The sequence below is a fragment of the Mchenga conophoros genome, linkage group LG18, assembly GCF_057382185.1.
Source record: "Mchenga conophoros isolate Kocher_MC1m ecotype Shallow Benthic linkage group LG18, M_conophoros_male_GT1.1, whole genome shotgun sequence".
NCBI classification, from domain to species: Eukaryota; Metazoa; Chordata; class Actinopteri; order Cichliformes; family Cichlidae; genus Mchenga; species Mchenga conophoros.
This window is the reverse complement of record NC_140543.1, coordinates 26310227-26326990: the sequence shown is the minus strand read 5'-3', so window position 1 is coordinate 26326990 and position 16764 is coordinate 26310227. Positions and strand designations below refer to the sequence as shown.

Sequence of the window (16764 nt, the reverse complement as noted above, 5' to 3'; positions counted from 1 at the left end):
TGCCAGAGGCCGTGTTCCCATGGTTGTACCTGGTTTGCACTATTTGGTGGCTGGATAAGAGAAAACTGGCCAAGTGGTGTTAATGTTTTGGCTGATTGGTGGGTAAAAAGTACATTTAGCCTCACTTATTCTCTTTTCTATAAAGCACAAGCTTTGACCCTGTACAATATGGCCCCAGGAGACTCACGTCTCCCCTCCCCTGTTTGTAAAGCTTTATTCAAAGAGAATCCAAAAGAAATCCAAGCACATGTAGCCAGATGGGCTACTCGCCTTCCGTTGTTTTTCTTCTCTCATTCTCTCTCTCTCTCGCTCGCTCTACCACCCTCGCTCTCTTTCCACTGCACTCGCTCCTTGTATCAGGTGATCGGGTTAATTGGGAACCCACCTGCACATTGATTGCAGGGTGGCGCTAGCCTGTATAAAGCTAAGCCGATGTCTTGTTGGATTAATTCCTCCCGAGCTTCTGGTACGATACAGCAGTAAATGCTGGCGTACTGCGACGGATTGATCAGCAAGAGCCGATTATACGACAGCTACAGGTATGCTCTCGCTTAACCTTGGATTCCCTCCGAATACTGGAATTGGTGTTAATATCCTTTTCCGGCCTGTTGTAGCGCAGCAGTCTGTTTAATTCTGCCATTGCGGAGAGAGGTGTTCGTGGTATCTCCACCAATGAGAGTATAGTGCCTCCGGTCCTGGGGTAAGCTGTTAGAACTACTTTTATTAGCATTCATAGCTATAAGAGTTTAAGGTTACACTTATCTGTTTCAGGGTTCACTGCTGTACTCACCTCTCCATGGTAAATTGTCCAACCTAAATTGGAAGAGTGGACTGCCTTCTCAGTTGCTGTTGTGAACTCCTCCTTGGTGGAGTCTGCTGTCTTGTCTCGTTTTGTCTTATCTTGTTTTTATTAAGTAGGCTTACCTTTTTTTGGGTTCGCCTGGTGTTCTATTTTACCCTGGACTGTTGCTCGTACCCACACTTCTGTGATCGGGCTGAAGTGATTCTCTGCCCGAGTGTCGTGCTGGGACTCTAAATCGCCTGGGTGGCCGGTCTCAGCCGGTGGGGAGCCAGACCGGCCTACGCCTGAGAATAATTATTACCAGCACGAGTGGTAGTTTGACCCGTGGGGAATAAGCCTTTCCTGTGTGTGTGTGTGTGTGTGTGTGTGTGTGAGTGAGATTTCTTTTATTAAAGTTATTAACGTGTGTTTTAGTCTTTTTATGATTTGTAGCGAGCCTGACGCTCAGTGTCCTTTTATTCTTTTAACATACTTTTCTGTGTTTTATTTCAGTGAAGGAGGACGAGCCAGTGGCCCTGGGACCTCAGGTGGTGGGTCGTTTTCACACTTTCTTTTGTACAGCACTGGGTGGTCTGCAGTGATTCTTTTGGTGTGATTTTCTTTTGGTTCCACGGCTGCTGGTAAGTCCAAGTTCCACGATTGTTTATTTTTACTGTAGGACACTGTCAATAATGACGCTACATCTTGACTTTTAATATTTTATTTATAAAATATTATTTATAATATTTTATTTATTCCTATAAATAAAACTGTTTTAATATTGGAAGCCAACCTGCCTCAGTGTGCATCCTTGAACCTGTGCGGTCTTCTTTTATTCCTTTTATTTATTTTTCTTAAATATATTTCCTGGGGGTGTAATTCCCCTAGGTGGCGTTGTTAAGTTTATTTATTTTGTGCATAACCCCGCCGACCACTTGGTCACACACATGTTAAGCGAGAATTACTTGTTATGGGGGGAGCAAGAGAGAGGAAAAATTCATCTGCAATATGTTCAGTTTTGAGCAAATTCATCAGAGCACTTAAGCTAAAAGGGTAATTTCATAAATGGAGATGAAAGCCATTGACGTTATTTTTCTTCCCTCCAAAGAGATTTTGATAGTCTTTTCAGTGAGAGGGAGCTATTTAGAGGACTGTGCTCTTATAAGACCATTAGCTCTAACAAAGAAGACTTTTTTTCTGTCGGGGGGAACTAAGTATAACACTAAACTTATCATATTTATGTTGCTGCTATAATGGATGAATTTATGCTATTAAATGCTGACATTAAAAAAACAAAACAGTAGTAGGTTTCATGATCGATGGATTAGGTCGCTAACTAAAAACCATGGTGGCTAAAATGGCTTTTATCTTTCTTTGCCCACAAAAGTACAGGTACCTACAGAGAGCGATGCAGGTGCATGTTAGGAACCGGCTTCATTTGTGCCTGTTTTCAACACACATAAAAGACTACTTTTGGGATCTTTTTTATGGCAAATGCATTGGTGCTATACTATAACTTGAACATTTAAAGCATTTTCTAATACAAGTTTCTTTCAGCCAGTCACAAACACATTCATGCTGCATTTTATCTATATGCAAACTCACACTCACAGTATGATGGATGCATTGGGGACAACTCAGTGGTCAGTATGGATTGGAGGATCCAGAAATCTATCCACCAACCTTTGGATTGGTAGCTGACCTGTTGTAGACCTGAGCCAGAGCCTGTGGACAGGAAAGCTGTCAGACATCCAGCAAATAGCTCGGGGCTGATTCGAAGGCAAAACTCTGCAACGGCATTACAACCCTCGACCCAGTGAGCTAAACTTGCAATCATCGAAACACTCCTGCCTCAGAATGTCAGTCTAGGGCACTGACAGAGATTTCAGTCCACTGTGAAACATGTGGCGTTTGGGCCGCTGCAGGCTCAGTTGCTTTGTCTTCGTAGTGTACTTAAAATGTTTCAGAGCTTTCTACAGACAGAAGGCTGTTAAATTATTTGTCTCCTTCCACCCATCTCATAGCACCGCTGCCAGGAGTTGTTAGAGTTTGATCATTATAAAATATTTTATCATTGCTGTGGATCATTAACCATCTGCCATAGCAGTAATAAAACTTAGATGTAGTTCAACCCCCCTAAGTAATTCAACAAGCCTTCAGTTGTCAAATTAACATATGGTGACGGTACTCACAGAGGCCAATGCCGAATGTGAGCCAGTTCACCGTGGCGCAGCTTAAGCTGTCAATTTCTGAGGCTGGAGTGAGATGAAGACGCTGGAGAGTTTTTAACAACCACATTGGTGATATAAGTGCATGTTCGTTTAGCTCACTGGGAGTTTGAGCCTGCTAAAGACAGACTGCTGAGGACGAACAAGGGCAGCGGGAAGTAAGCAGATCTTAAAGCTAATCGTAATCCCCCCACACTGCGTGTTAGCGCTCACTTTACCCCGGAGAGCTCTTATGGCTTATCAAGACAGGAATGAAGACTTAGGCTGCGCTGATTGTGTTTAATTAGGAGTCACTAGTGAATGCCTTGTGTGAGTCTAATGTCGTGCTAATAGAGGATAACATGTCTTAAGAGGCCGGGGTCATTCTGGAAACACCTCTCATGACTGTGATACATACATAAGAGCTGTTTCCTGATGTGGTTTGCGGGGGTTATATGCAGGTTAATTTTAGTAGCCAGTCATTTAATTAAAATAGTATGCATAAGTGATCACACATTTTATTCCTCTGTAGAGTGAACTAGTTCCAGCCCCGGTGCCTTTTTGTGAAGGATTTTGAGTGCGTAGGAAATGGCCTGGAAAAAAGCACTCACTCCATCAGGTGACTTTTAGTAAATCTACACAAAGAGGGCATTTTATGGCTTCCAACCATACTGAATAAGAGAGGCACAATAGTAGCAGTCTACAGCCATATTATTAGCTTTGTGAGACTGTACTCTGAAAACACTTAGGTTGCATTCACAAAAGAGCATAACCCGAGTTTAGAAGTAGCTCCCAAATGGCAAAAAGCAAATACACATACAGTTTGTCATTTCGGTTTAGTCTAAAGTTATTCACTAAACATTTTAGCTTTATAAATACCTCAGGAGTCTGAGGAAAATTAGCAATGGCCCAGAGGACACCTAAATCCCTTAGACCTGCTAACAGTGAGTGAGCTGCTGCATTTACTGAGCCTATTCAAACAGTACAACAAATAACTACAATGTCTATTTTGAGGCCCATCAGTATACTGACCTAATCCCATGGCAGTAAAGATGATTGTCTGCACATTTTTCTTTGCTATTTTGAATTTAAAAATGAATACAGCACATGGTAATGATACACAGAATAAAAAACCGAACAAAAATCGTCTTCATGGCAAGCACATTCAGTTATCACCCACTGCAATATGAGCTAAATACATTTCAGTCAGTGCCACTATAGCTGAAAAAAGATTGTTATTTGTAGCTGCAGTTATTCCTATTTGGAAGCAAGGCTCTGTTCAGGGACCTCCCTGCTTTATTATGTGCAAAGCTGGGAGGGAGCAGAGCTGTGGAAAGACCCCAAGACACAACACAGGAGGCGTCAGTGAGACCGATTAAGTCAGATTCATGATAAAGTGTGGAGTTAAGCTGAAGGTGGGTTGCAAAGCGGCTTGCAGAGCACAGCAACTGTGAGCTGTGCAAATCAGTTTGAGTAGCAGCTATGTTACAAATGAAATATGTTGCAGGGTATCACCTGACGTAGGCAGGAAATGTGATTGGGCGTTCTGCTGGGATATGACTTGGTGGCTACCAGGTAAAGGTTGAACATTTGCTTTTTCAAATGAACAACAGAAGATGCAAATATAATTACATTACATGGAGGAAACTGATATTTTGCTTTTTTTTTGTGGCGTGAAGTGTAGAACTGAGGATTGGTCCAAAAAGAAGGGGAGCTTTAATGGCTGCTTGAATAAAAAAAAAAACAAAAACAAAAAAAAACAGACAACAACAAGAACAACAAAAAGCTAATCCAAAAAACCCAGAACTCCACGAGGAGCAAGGAAAATAGGCGATTACAGGGGGCAGCAAAGGCAGCATGTAGGGAAACATAATAGATGATTTGACACTGACAACAGTGAACCCAGGAGTTTATATTGTACACAGAAGACTTATTACACACAAGAAACTGAGGAAGAAGAACAAAGGTGAAAAAATCAACAGGTGAAAACAGTCAGGGAGTCCTGAGCACACAGACAGGAAACAAAACTAACACACGATGTGAAAGAACAGAAAATAATCAACAGACAAGAAGAGGGAAACAAGAAAACTTCACATTAGCCAGTAAACAGAGCCTCTAACTGACAGAGACAGAAGGAGGAGCTGATAGGAAATCACTGAAGCAACTAAAAAAGACCCCCGAGGAATAAGAAACTCAAAAGAAAAACGGAAACCCAATAAAACAAAATCAAAACTGCAGCAACAGTAGAGCAGCAAAGATATTAAAACTAACTTCTCATTATTTCAAAAGAAAAAACTGACTGGCACACAGAGAGCGGTTTACACATGAAACACTGCAGATTTTCGCAGACGGTCGGGATGGTGGAGACTTGTGATTCAACAACCGTACTGACACAAAACTGAACGAAAATGAAGCCATCGAGTTTTCCTAAAAACGTTTGATTTCAAAAGGTGATCGTCTTCATAAAATTTATAAAGAAAAATGGTAACAAAAACCAAAGTAAAGAAAAAATTAAGACCGATTAAAGACTGAAGTAGCCGGGAAATTCCTGGGAATTCTGGAAAATTCCCCAGAGCTCTAATAAGTCTTTCGTCTCATCAGTTTTAATATTATGATTTAATCTAATGTATGTCATCAGCATCTGCCGCAATCTGTTATAACCTCAAGATCGCGATAAACCCACTGTGTGTACTACGTGTCCAGCAGCAGAAGGCAAGCTGGGACAGTTGGTGACTAGATAGTGAATGTAAATGTAGTTCTGTATAAGTTGCCATACAGATTTAGGGTCAAATGTTGCACACTTCTCAGTCTGATTATCAGCGCACTGACAGAGAGTGTGGCTGTAATGTGGCTATAGCTACATAACAAGAAGTAAAAGAACAGGAAAGAAAAGAAAGAAAGCTTTTAGATTGACCCAGGAGAGGTGACAGCTTATGTATTATAACTTCTCTGCCCAGTACGGCCACCGTGTGAGTCATTTTATCAGGTTCAGTGGGATTCATTCTCACCATTCACACAGTCCATCACCCCACCAAATGCATTATTCCCTTGACTTTCATTTATCTCATAGGCGGGAATTTAAGATATTATTCCTAGATCGCTCTCATCTTCTGGGCGATTTAGGACAATGTCTCTGGTCAGAGCTGTCGCTCGTCACGCTGCATGTCTTTGACGCTTTATGATCTGTGAAATAACCCTGCGCATCTCTCCTCTTCTCCTGCCAGGAGTCGAGTAGGCCACATGAGGAGGATACCCAGTGACAGACAGAAAAGCCACGAGGTTATCAACTGTGTCAGATAGTCAGTCAGGTTGAGTAACGGTGCAACAATGTCAGGTTTGACTATCAGGTAGACTCTCACTCCCGACCCTTGTTCCCTGTAATTTGTTTTCGCTGTCATATTGTCACAGTGGCAACAACAGCCGCTACAGACAGCCAATGAAATAAGCGCTCTGCACCTTCTCTCTCCATTATTTTCAAAGTCACGCTGTCTGTTGCTGCTTCGCAATCCTTCAGTAACCTCCGTAGGGAAAAAAAAAACACAAAACAAAACAAAAACCAACAACAACAAACCCCACTCTTTCTTCACACGAGTCAACTCTGAGGTGCCAAATTAAATACTGGATAGACAACACGTTTACAAAATATATATGAGCCGAAAAAACCAGGCATTCAGAACGTTTTGATCTTTGCTGGAAGTCAGATTTATTTATACAGTATAGCTTTCATCAAAAATTCCTCTCTGTGAGAGATCTACAGAGACGACCCAACCTAGATCTTGTGAAGATTTAGAAAGAGAATATAATGATGGATTTCAGTGTGGAAGAAAAAAACAAATAAGAATGAAATGTAACAAGAAAACAAACACAAAACACTCCAAAAAATAGCACAACACGCAGCCATCTACCTTGCCCAATTTAGTCAGCGGCAAGAGAAGCGAAAATGACAAACCCCGTTTTATGGATTCAGTCAATCACGTCAAAAGAAAGAGTTAAAAAACACGCGACCTTCACTTTATTAGCATGTGTGTGCGTGTGGACATGGATTTTGCATTTATCTGTTAAATCTTTAAAAGATGAGGATGGGATTTGCCACAAGGAGGCCATTTAGTGCTGGGCGTGCAATCCAGGAGCTGCAGAAATTCAGCCGATTTGTCTCAATTTGCTCATCAAAGTCCTCTGAGCATCATTGTGATCCCGTCTCTGGGTGAAGATGACTTCATTGAGCCACGGAGAGGGGGATCTGACAGCTGAGTGGAAGGGCTGGAAAGGTGGAAGGAAGGTAAAGCAGAGGAGTGTGTAAAAGACACCTGAATTGAGAGTAATGAATCCAGAGAGGAGCACAGACATGTCTTTCATCTTCAGGCGGACTTGAACCGCTCTTTCATCATCATCATCTGAAAAATGTGCATGCTCATAGCACAGAGGCATTTACCTGCAGGGAGGAAAGACACGCTTCACTTTCAAAGAATATACTCACACTTTCCAGGTCCTGCAGTGTTTGGAAGCAGAGCGAGGAGTCATTAGAGACTACCGCTGTGAGGAACACGGGCAGGTGACAATTATTTACCCTCAAATTAGCCTCATTATTGTTCCTGATGAATGTGTGTGGAAATTAAAAGCGATAGCTCAGAATGGCGGGCTTACAGCATAGCTCAACAAGGGCACGGGTGTGTTATAGGAGTTCCTCATCAGGGTGACAGAGAGCAACGTGGCGAGCTAAAGCTTCCTGCATGTTTTGAAAGCTGAAAATATCGAAAGGGAAGGCGCTTTCATTCTTGTGATTTCTTTTGGTCACAGTTTGAGTCAACTCAGATCAACTCAGTTGTATTTTTAGTAGCCATGCTAGCAGCGTGGCTCCGGGGCTGCAAACGTGACTCTGTCGGTGCACCACTTTAGTCAGGACTGAAATATCTCAACAGCTATGGATTCCCCAGACTCCCCTGCAGGAGGAATCGAAGTTATTTCGGTGATCGCCTCAGCCCTACTGTGAGGATATTTGCATTTCTAAGTGAAATATCCTTTCAGCTATTGGCTGGACTGCCATGGAGGACTATGAATATTCATCGTTTCCCAAGGCAGAATCGTTCCAACTTTGGTGATCCCCCAACTTTTCCTGTAGTGCTATGGGCGAGTAAAAAAATAAAATAAAAAGTCACCAGTGAAGCATCTATGGATCTTCCCAACGATGGATTCCTCTTTTGAGATGAACATTTGCACCTTTGATTTGCCATGAGATGAGATATTAGACTGAATTGTAGTAGCCTTGTTTGAGGCTCTAGCTCAGTTATTAATAAACATTTTTTCCTACACCTTTTTAGAAATCTATTCTGTTGTATTTAGTGGTTTAGACATTGGTCTAAGAAGCAAAACGATACCTGGTTCAATCCACAGATCCTTTGATGGTTGCATTTGAAAGGCAACCTGGTGTAAATCAAATCAAACGTGGACCTGCTGCGGTGACATCTTGTGAATAAAGGTGAACTCTGTTGCTTTGTATATAATAACATTCCCATCAGCCCCGGGTGTACTTTGAGTTTACAGCTAATTAAGAAATGTTAACAAGACTGCCCTCTTTCCCAAGGCATTACATACTGAGGTTACAGCAAAGCTGCTGCCTCCCAGAGATTTGTGCTGTGACCTTCACTGATCTGGCGTCACATACAGACTCCTGGTCCACAGCCCTTAGCCTCCCCTTTAAATTGGATGCCCTTAACCAAAGTCTTCAGCATGCAGGTTAATATACTGAAGGGGCATATTTTAACTCAACTTTCCTAAAACTAACCAAATAAAGCAAGCAGGAAACTTTAAGATTGACTTAACACAAAGCCTCAGTGCAAAACAAAAAAACTGACAAAGCTGTCAGGGTGGTTGACAGTTTTGTGGTTTAATCCTCCACCCTCCTCTTTACACTATTTTTGATTTTCAGTGTTTGCTCTTGATGTCCAGTGGTGCAGTGGTTGGTGCATCAGAATGAGAATGCCAAAAGACACCCAGCACCTTTGAAAAAACAGCAGTATTTAATGCTCTGCATGAGAACAGTTTGTACTAACAGTGTGTTCACACACAATTCAAAGGGATTTTTTTATTTTACATTTCCATTTGTCTTTAATTTTCCTAACCAGCAAAATGTTGGTGCAGCAAATGAACTCACCAGAAACCCATTGTCCTTCAGTCTCACTCAGTCCTGTCTTTGACTCTATATATTGATAACGAAGACATAAAGGCTACCTCTATATAATACAAATAGATTTATAATAGATTCAATTCCAGATTCTTTATTTGTCACATGCATGGTTATACAGGTATAACATCCGCCACCTGGCTTTGGTCTTTCTGTGCACAGGTTAACTGGTGATTCTAAACTGGCCGTAGGTGTGAATGTGAGCACGAGTAGTTGTGTGGCTCTCTGTGTTAGCTGTTCGATAGGCTGTGACCTGTCCGGGGTGTACCCAGCCTATTGCACAGTAACAGCTTTGATGGGCCCCATGGCCCTGAATTGGATAAGTGGAAGAACATGGATGAACGGATGGATGCCTAGATAAAATCTTGCTCTAAGTCGAGTTGAAAAACATTTTCAATGTAACTGCCTCTTATCTAATAGACACAGACTTTTCCATTCAGCTTGTAGCAGGTGAGATTCCAGCTTCACACAGCAGCAGATACCTGCTCAACCTTAGCCTTGTTTTTGTATTTTTCACTATGAAGCTGCGATGTAAAAAGAGAATAAAAGCCTGCTTCCATCAGAGTCTGTGTATCTGTGTGTGTGTGTGCAAGCACCCCTTTTGTGAGTCAGTGTGTGCTGCAGGAACTAAAGCTCAGTGGCCTTACTTGGTATACAAGCAAAAAGACATGAAGTGCTCGGACCACCTGACTGGATTTACTGTGACCCACTTAAGCTGACTGCTGCTGCTGCTTCTGCACAGACAACCTACTAAAGTCCTTAATTGAAGAGACAGCTTAGTGAGGGAAGACACCACAACTTTCAAAGGGCATTTAGGTAGGTGGTTTATTTTCACTCGAGGTGAGCTTAGTCATTGGCTTAGTCATCAGTGATGTGACTTCGCCCCGTTCACCTCTGCTCCAAGACTGGCCTGGATTTACCACAACAATCATTATTACAGTGGCAGCCACATAAATCTACTCTCAGGAATCAACAGTTCACATCTTGATCTGCTTATTTATTCTGCTGGTGAATTGCATTTGGAGAGATTAATGGCTTGTGATTTAGGGACATAATTACTACATCCAGTGGAGTTTTTTTGGGAGCTGACCGTGAAAATGGCAGTTTCCTCTCAATAATTGGCCGCAGGATTCCCTGGCTGCGAGATTGCTGTTCATCCAGTTATGGCAGCTTCTGCTTTCCAGCAGTCCCAACAGGGCTGGAAGTGCTGATTCTGAATGCTTTTATACGAGAACTTATTCGCTGTTAATCGCAAAAAAACGCTCTCCAGACGCCTGTTTTTGCACGAGTCAGCCTCCGTTTGATTAATGTGATGTAGGAGTGCTGCCTGCATGTGCTGCCAGCCTCGGAGGTGTCACCCGACACTGCTGAATAAATGAACACAACTAATTGTTTGTTTATGATTTGAAATATTAATGGCATTGAATATATGAGGCAGTCAATTCAAGTCACCATTTGGGACAAATATGCGCCGTGGCAGGAGCAGCTTCACGTAACATAAGAGTACCAGCCGCGCTGGCATCAGGACACAACTTTCACAAACGTTGGGGCTACGTTAAGTGGACTTTGATGTAATTGTATTATTCCCTTAAGAAAGAGAAAGTGTGTCTATTTATAATTAAAGTAGCTTACATAATGCTTTTGGGAAGTTGTGGGGGGTAAACATTTGAAAACTGCTCGAGATCTCGGTGAAGATAGAGACTTCTGAGATGATGAAACATTATCCAGCAGCTTACAGCACATTGCGCATCTGCCTCACTCGACTTTATGTCATTCACACAGAAAAACAAAGGGGGGGATGCTTCCGCACTTACATAGTTAGATGCCGATAGGGGCGTTGGAAGCAAGTGAAAATGGCCTTGAGGATTATCATTAAATATGATTGCGCTTCAAGGATGCTCGAGTTCCGAGCTGACACGTCGTCCCGAGCCGCTGATTAATGGACGATTATACAGTATGTTCTTCTCTGGAGCCACTTAGAGGAAACATTAGGGTTTCTACAAGCAGCAGGATAATGAGTACAGAGAACATACAGTGCTTGTGAATGAGCCTTGGAAAAAAAAAGGAATCCAAAGTGAGCGGTTGTCTTCAAATGTTGCAGCTTGGAGCTCTGGTGGGCCTCATCAGGATTTCTGCTCTCTGCCTCACTAATGCCGCGAGTTTAAAGAGGATGACGCTGAATCAGGAGACTAAATCCCAACTCCCTGGTGGTGCGAACCCCAGGCAAAGTTTTGTTTACGCTGTGCTTTATCAGTGATCTTGGAAGCATTGTAAATCCTTTGCATCTCCTCTTTCATCTCCATACAGCACCTTGATCCTCACTGCGTCATTAGTGCTGCGGCAATAATGAGAGATTCGGGTGAAGAATTGCAACCTTCTGGTTGCTTTGTGTGGTGTGTGTGTGCGTGTGTGTGTGTGTGGAGAGAGGAGGCTCACCAGCACTACTCATTATAAACAGACTATGTAAATCCGAAAGCCTCTGTTGTTGTTAATCTCGGTAAGGAAGCGATCCTCAACATTTCATTGTGCAGCACACGGCTCTCAAAATGAAATAAGATGATGAAGCTGATTGTGGCTGATAGTGGGGAAACCAATAGCCAGGTCTGAAATATTCTGAAGCTTCTAATCAGTAACTTCATTTTGTTTTATCACACGACGGACAATGTTCCAAGTAGCAAAAACAAAACAATTTTTTGTTGTTCTGCAGACAACTTGTTTCCTTGCCAACATTATTATTGCGTCTTTTAAATATTTTGTTTCCAGGTTGCTCAGATCTGAAAGGAGTTATTTTGTTGCAAAGACATCTTTTTTATTCACCTCCTCATTTAAGTGCTTCACGTATCTCTGCGTTCTCCCAACACTTTAGCAGAGTATTTGTGACCCTGCCAGACTGACAGCATTTCATCAGTCCATCAGCCTCGGCTGCTTTCTGTGTTATTTTTAGTGTCAAACGACGATCCACAGTTCATGCTGATTGAGAGGATGTTCCACCCTGTCACTAGTAAGACGCTAAGGAAAAACACTTAATATTCTCCACTTTTGACGTGAAAATAGACACATTTTAATGATGCACTGGTGGCAGCGTCACTTCAGGCTGAGAACGTCAGCGTGGCGTTAAACAGCCATCAGTCAAACTCTAAAAACAAAGCTGATGTTTGGGGTACAGTTTCGAGAAGCTGTATTTCATATCTTTATAAGCCCTGGCACTGCGTTCAAACATTAGCGTGTCTGATCTCATTTGGTTTTTCAAGAGCCATATTACATTGCTAGGATTGGCGTCGTTATTTGATGTCTTATCATTATTCCAGTCTGCATTAGGCTCCTCATTACTGCTGGCAGAACATAGCCCCACTCTTAATTTTCTAAATTAACATGTCCTTATGCTAATTGAATGGGGTTTTAATAGCTCTCAGCAGACAGAATTTCAAGTGAAAGGGAGTAAAGTTATATGAATGTCCCCACTGGCCACCCGCAAAAGGGTTTCTCACTGAGCACTAATAGCACCTGTGGACATACCGTTAAAGACACAAAGCGAACAATCGCATTCACTAAAGAGCCAGATTAAAGCCCAGAAAAGGCTTTGCGATTAAGAAAACACAAACAAATGGTAAAGTGTGACCCTAGATTGAAATATAGTGATCAATAACCCGTTTTCTTCCTCCTCTGTGTGTTGTTTTCCTAAAAGGTGGAAAATAAAAAAAAATCGACAATCTACATTCAGTTTACAAGGACTGATCCCTATTGGCCTATAAAGCAAGCTGTCTGGGCTGTTCTTGACATATCGTCAGCTATTACTCCTGATACCTCCCATGGGGTCGTCTTCTCCATAAACTCTTCCCGTCTCTGAGCCCCTGCCTCCCATCACCAGCATGCTTGTTAAACAGACGCACACATTAGTCTAACTCATGTTTCCTCTGAGGCCCACTAGCCTGCCAACACAAAGCTCTTGCATATCACTCAGTCTCTGCCCCCTGTATGAGTGCAGAGCCGCTTGCATTCATGCCCTTCCCACAGATAAAACCTCTCAGTGTAAGCGTGTACATTTTCTTTATCCCGGCTTTGCTTTGCTTTGAACTGCACAGAATCTGACCCAAAATCCATTAGCAGATGAGCACATATGCAAATTATGAATGAAGGTAGAAATATCAAAGAGCAGGTCTTGTAATTTGTATTGTGATAGGTGGCTTGACTTTTTATTGATGCTTAAATCTCTGCAAGTGGAACTGAAGTCAATGGCATCTGCAAAATGTGTTTAAGGGTCAAGCATGTTAGAGCTATTCTAAAGCTTTGAATAGAAGATAAAAAATAATAAAATAGGAATTACCTCAGGGTGCGCTGAGCAACTCTGATCAAAGGCAAATCAAAACATCAGTGCCATGAACGACATCTGCAAAACTAACTCAAAGGCTGTATTAGTGGATCTGGGTCAAGTGTGCAGCCGAGCATCCTGTTTACCTCAACTGTTGAACCATCGTGTTCCTGGTGGACACCAGACGCAGGCTATTACACACCAGCAGGAACATAAAGTAATCAGGCCCCGGACTCTTTTAATCCAATTTTTGGTATTTTAACATAGTAATTTTATCATTAAACTTTCAGGTTTATTCAGCTGTAAAAGTGAAATCAATTTTTGCAAGTTGCCCTCCTGTTATATTTTATTAATTTTAAATTATTGACATAACTAAGAGGATTTTAAAATCATATCAAGTATCATATATTTTTTTTAAAGCAAATGTTGAGAAAGTGTATTTATAGATGATTCATTTTGTTGGAGCTAAAAGAAAAATACTTAACTGTTTTATTTCATGGCCAAAATTAGAATGTTGACGGTTTGGAGTCACATGACCGTTAACCACGTGACTTTAACTTGTTTGTCATTTTGGAAGTGGACAATCGAGGTGACAACGTAGGTTGCAAGTAACGTAGTCATACAGACCTGCATCTTTACTACAGCTAAGCTAGTATTCACCAGTGATTGCAGACCACAGGCGACTGCGAGGACCTGCTAGTGACCAAAGCAATCACAAGGAAGTTTCTGGTGCAGTGGCCTCTTTGTGACCGATTTCAGCCGGCAACGTTAAAGAACCACTTGACAGGAAGTTGGTAAATAAAATGTTTTCCCTCATGGCCGGTAATTTTAACCACTTCCTACATGGCACACAGCTTTTGAGCAATGTATGCTTGTAGTCATGTGAGAAACCTCAATAGTAGGACATCAAAAAACAGACAGGTAACACGCTTAGTGAGCGTCATCAAACTACAGTGTTTGCACTTTTACACATCCAGCCCACATGTGCTATACATCCATTCCACATCAGCACTGACGACACATCCATAATGGATCTTTAAATGAGGCTACAACCTGAAAACAGTGGAAGCAGGGGAAGCTCCGTCTACCAGCATTAAAAATCTGCATCAGACCAAAACCAAACTGGTTAACACTAGTTAAAAACAAACTAATCACAACATTAACAGCTGGAATTTAATGCCTACAAATATGAAAGCATGAAAGCACAAAAACAATATACTAGCTTAGAGTTTGTGTTGTTTCATATCTATTATGCCAGCAGTAAGACGCATATAAATCTTCTAACTCTTGGCAAGAAAGTATATTTCCAAAAATATCCCTAATGTAGTAGCTGAATTATTCCTTTAATGGGTGCACGATAAAACTTATTCTGAATCCTTGTTTGTGGCCCTTTCTTTGTAAATAATCCTGATATTTTTTATTCTGAAATTCTTAAAAGGTTTGTTCAAAAGCTCGGGGGCTGAGCACTTAGGTTTGTGGTTAATGTAACCTTTACTTTTTAATCTAAATGCTTGCCATTGGAAAACACTAATGCAGGAACTATTTTTATTTCTTTACCTCTGAAAGAAAATCGGTCGAGGATGGTGAAGAGCTTTGAATCAAACTGAAGTGAAATGAAGTAGAAACTTTTTCAAACTCATCTTAAGGACAAATTGAACCTAAAATCAAAACCTGCCTTAGCAAATCTGAGCCAAGAAAAAAAAAAAAAAACCCTCTTTCTGCTTCATACTCACCCCAAAGGTGCCCTGGACTGCCTCCAGTAACAGTACGCCACATATTTAACACCCAGATGCAGAGTATTTTCTCGTTCAGAAGGTTTTAAAAGTCACACCAGATGCTCACTATTTAACCCAGGGAGTTAACTCTTGCTGGGATATGATCCAGAATAGTGTCTCCTTCACACACACACACACACACACACACACACACACACACACACACACACACACACACACACACACACACACACACACACACACACACACACACACACACACACACACACACTTTTCCCTGCAGGCAGGTAAAACACACAGTGCAGCTTTGGCATATTAAATTACTGCTACAACAAACTCCAGACCATAAACAGCTTTTAAACTCTAAAACAAGAGCCCAAAGAAAAAGGCTGAGCCTGTGATGCCTGATCGCTCAGTAACAGAATGGCAGCCTGGAGACAATAAAGCTGTGTCTAAAAATTGACCAATAACATTGCAAAATCAATGTTTAAGCTCAAAGAAACCCTATGGAGGATGCAAAAAACAACAACAAAAAAACAACAACTAATAATGAAACCAGCGCCTTGAGCACATTTTTAAGCTTTGCCACATAAAGTGAAAAAGAAAAACCACCAACCAAAAAAATCAAACAAAAAAAAACAAGCTTATTTCCCACAAAATTGCAGCATGATACATCATAATGTGAATGACAGTAGGGCGGTGATAGCTGTAGTATGCTCAGCACCTCATCTTACAATCAAAACTGCATCAGGTACCTCGTTCACATTCATTCTGAATGACAGCATCGGAGCAAATTGTGTCTGGCTTTAATCTTGGGAGCAACGTGTCTGGTGAATCCTGATGAAGCTGCGTCTTTGCTACAAGCTCTTTAGAAGCTCGTCTAATCAAAGCTGCTCCATGCTGCTAGCCTGCGGCTCCACTCTCGACAGCCCTTGGGGGGATTAAAGCTGATTTCCCTTTTGGCCAGAGTCACACTTGTGAGGGTCCAACTTGCTCTGGCGCAGGGTGAGAGTACTATCCTTGTCACTGACACTTTGCTTACTGTTGTTTGATGCTGGGCATGTCTCTGCGGCACCCTGGCTCATCTATCACAGTAACTGTGAATGGCATATGGGGACAGCAGAGAAACAGAGGAAGGCTACTCCCAGCCTCCCCCTTCTTTCACTATATACTTAGTAATCTGCGCTAACGCTGTTCCCTGAATGGAGACCTTGTGTTCTGAGGCTCCAGATGGGCAAAAACAACACAGCGCACACTCTCCAGTGGGATTGAGCTGAAAACTATAAAACAAGCTAGGAAGACTGTGAGGACATTTCTGATTTTGTGCAAAAGGAGACTCAAATGTAAATGTTTTGATAGCACAGTATTTGACTGTCAAACTATCAGCGCTAAATAATTAACACTGTATTGTTGATTTTCTCCTTTCTTAAGCAATTTTCAGGTGCTTTAAATCCATAAAACTACACCAAAATCTTGGTAAAAACACTTATTTTAATTGCACATTGTGTATGTACAGCACAGTCTTGGACAACAAACCACACACTTGATGT

At 41.7% G+C, this 16764-nt stretch overlaps 1 long non-coding RNA gene across 2 annotated transcripts; it reads left to right on the top strand.

The window, feature by feature from the left end:
* The first annotated feature begins 257 nt into the window (after window positions 1-257).
* Window positions 258-16708, top strand: LOC146553974 (uncharacterized). 2 transcript variants are annotated; one of them, XR_014889641.1, is made up of 3 exons: window positions 258-539; window positions 615-700; window positions 1295-16708. It is a non-coding gene; the product is annotated as an uncharacterized LOC146553974 (long non-coding RNA). The 2 variants fall into 2 exon arrangements; XR_014889640.1 differs by having other exon boundaries at window positions 615-1114.
* The last annotated feature ends 56 nt before the right edge of the window (window positions 16709-16764 follow it).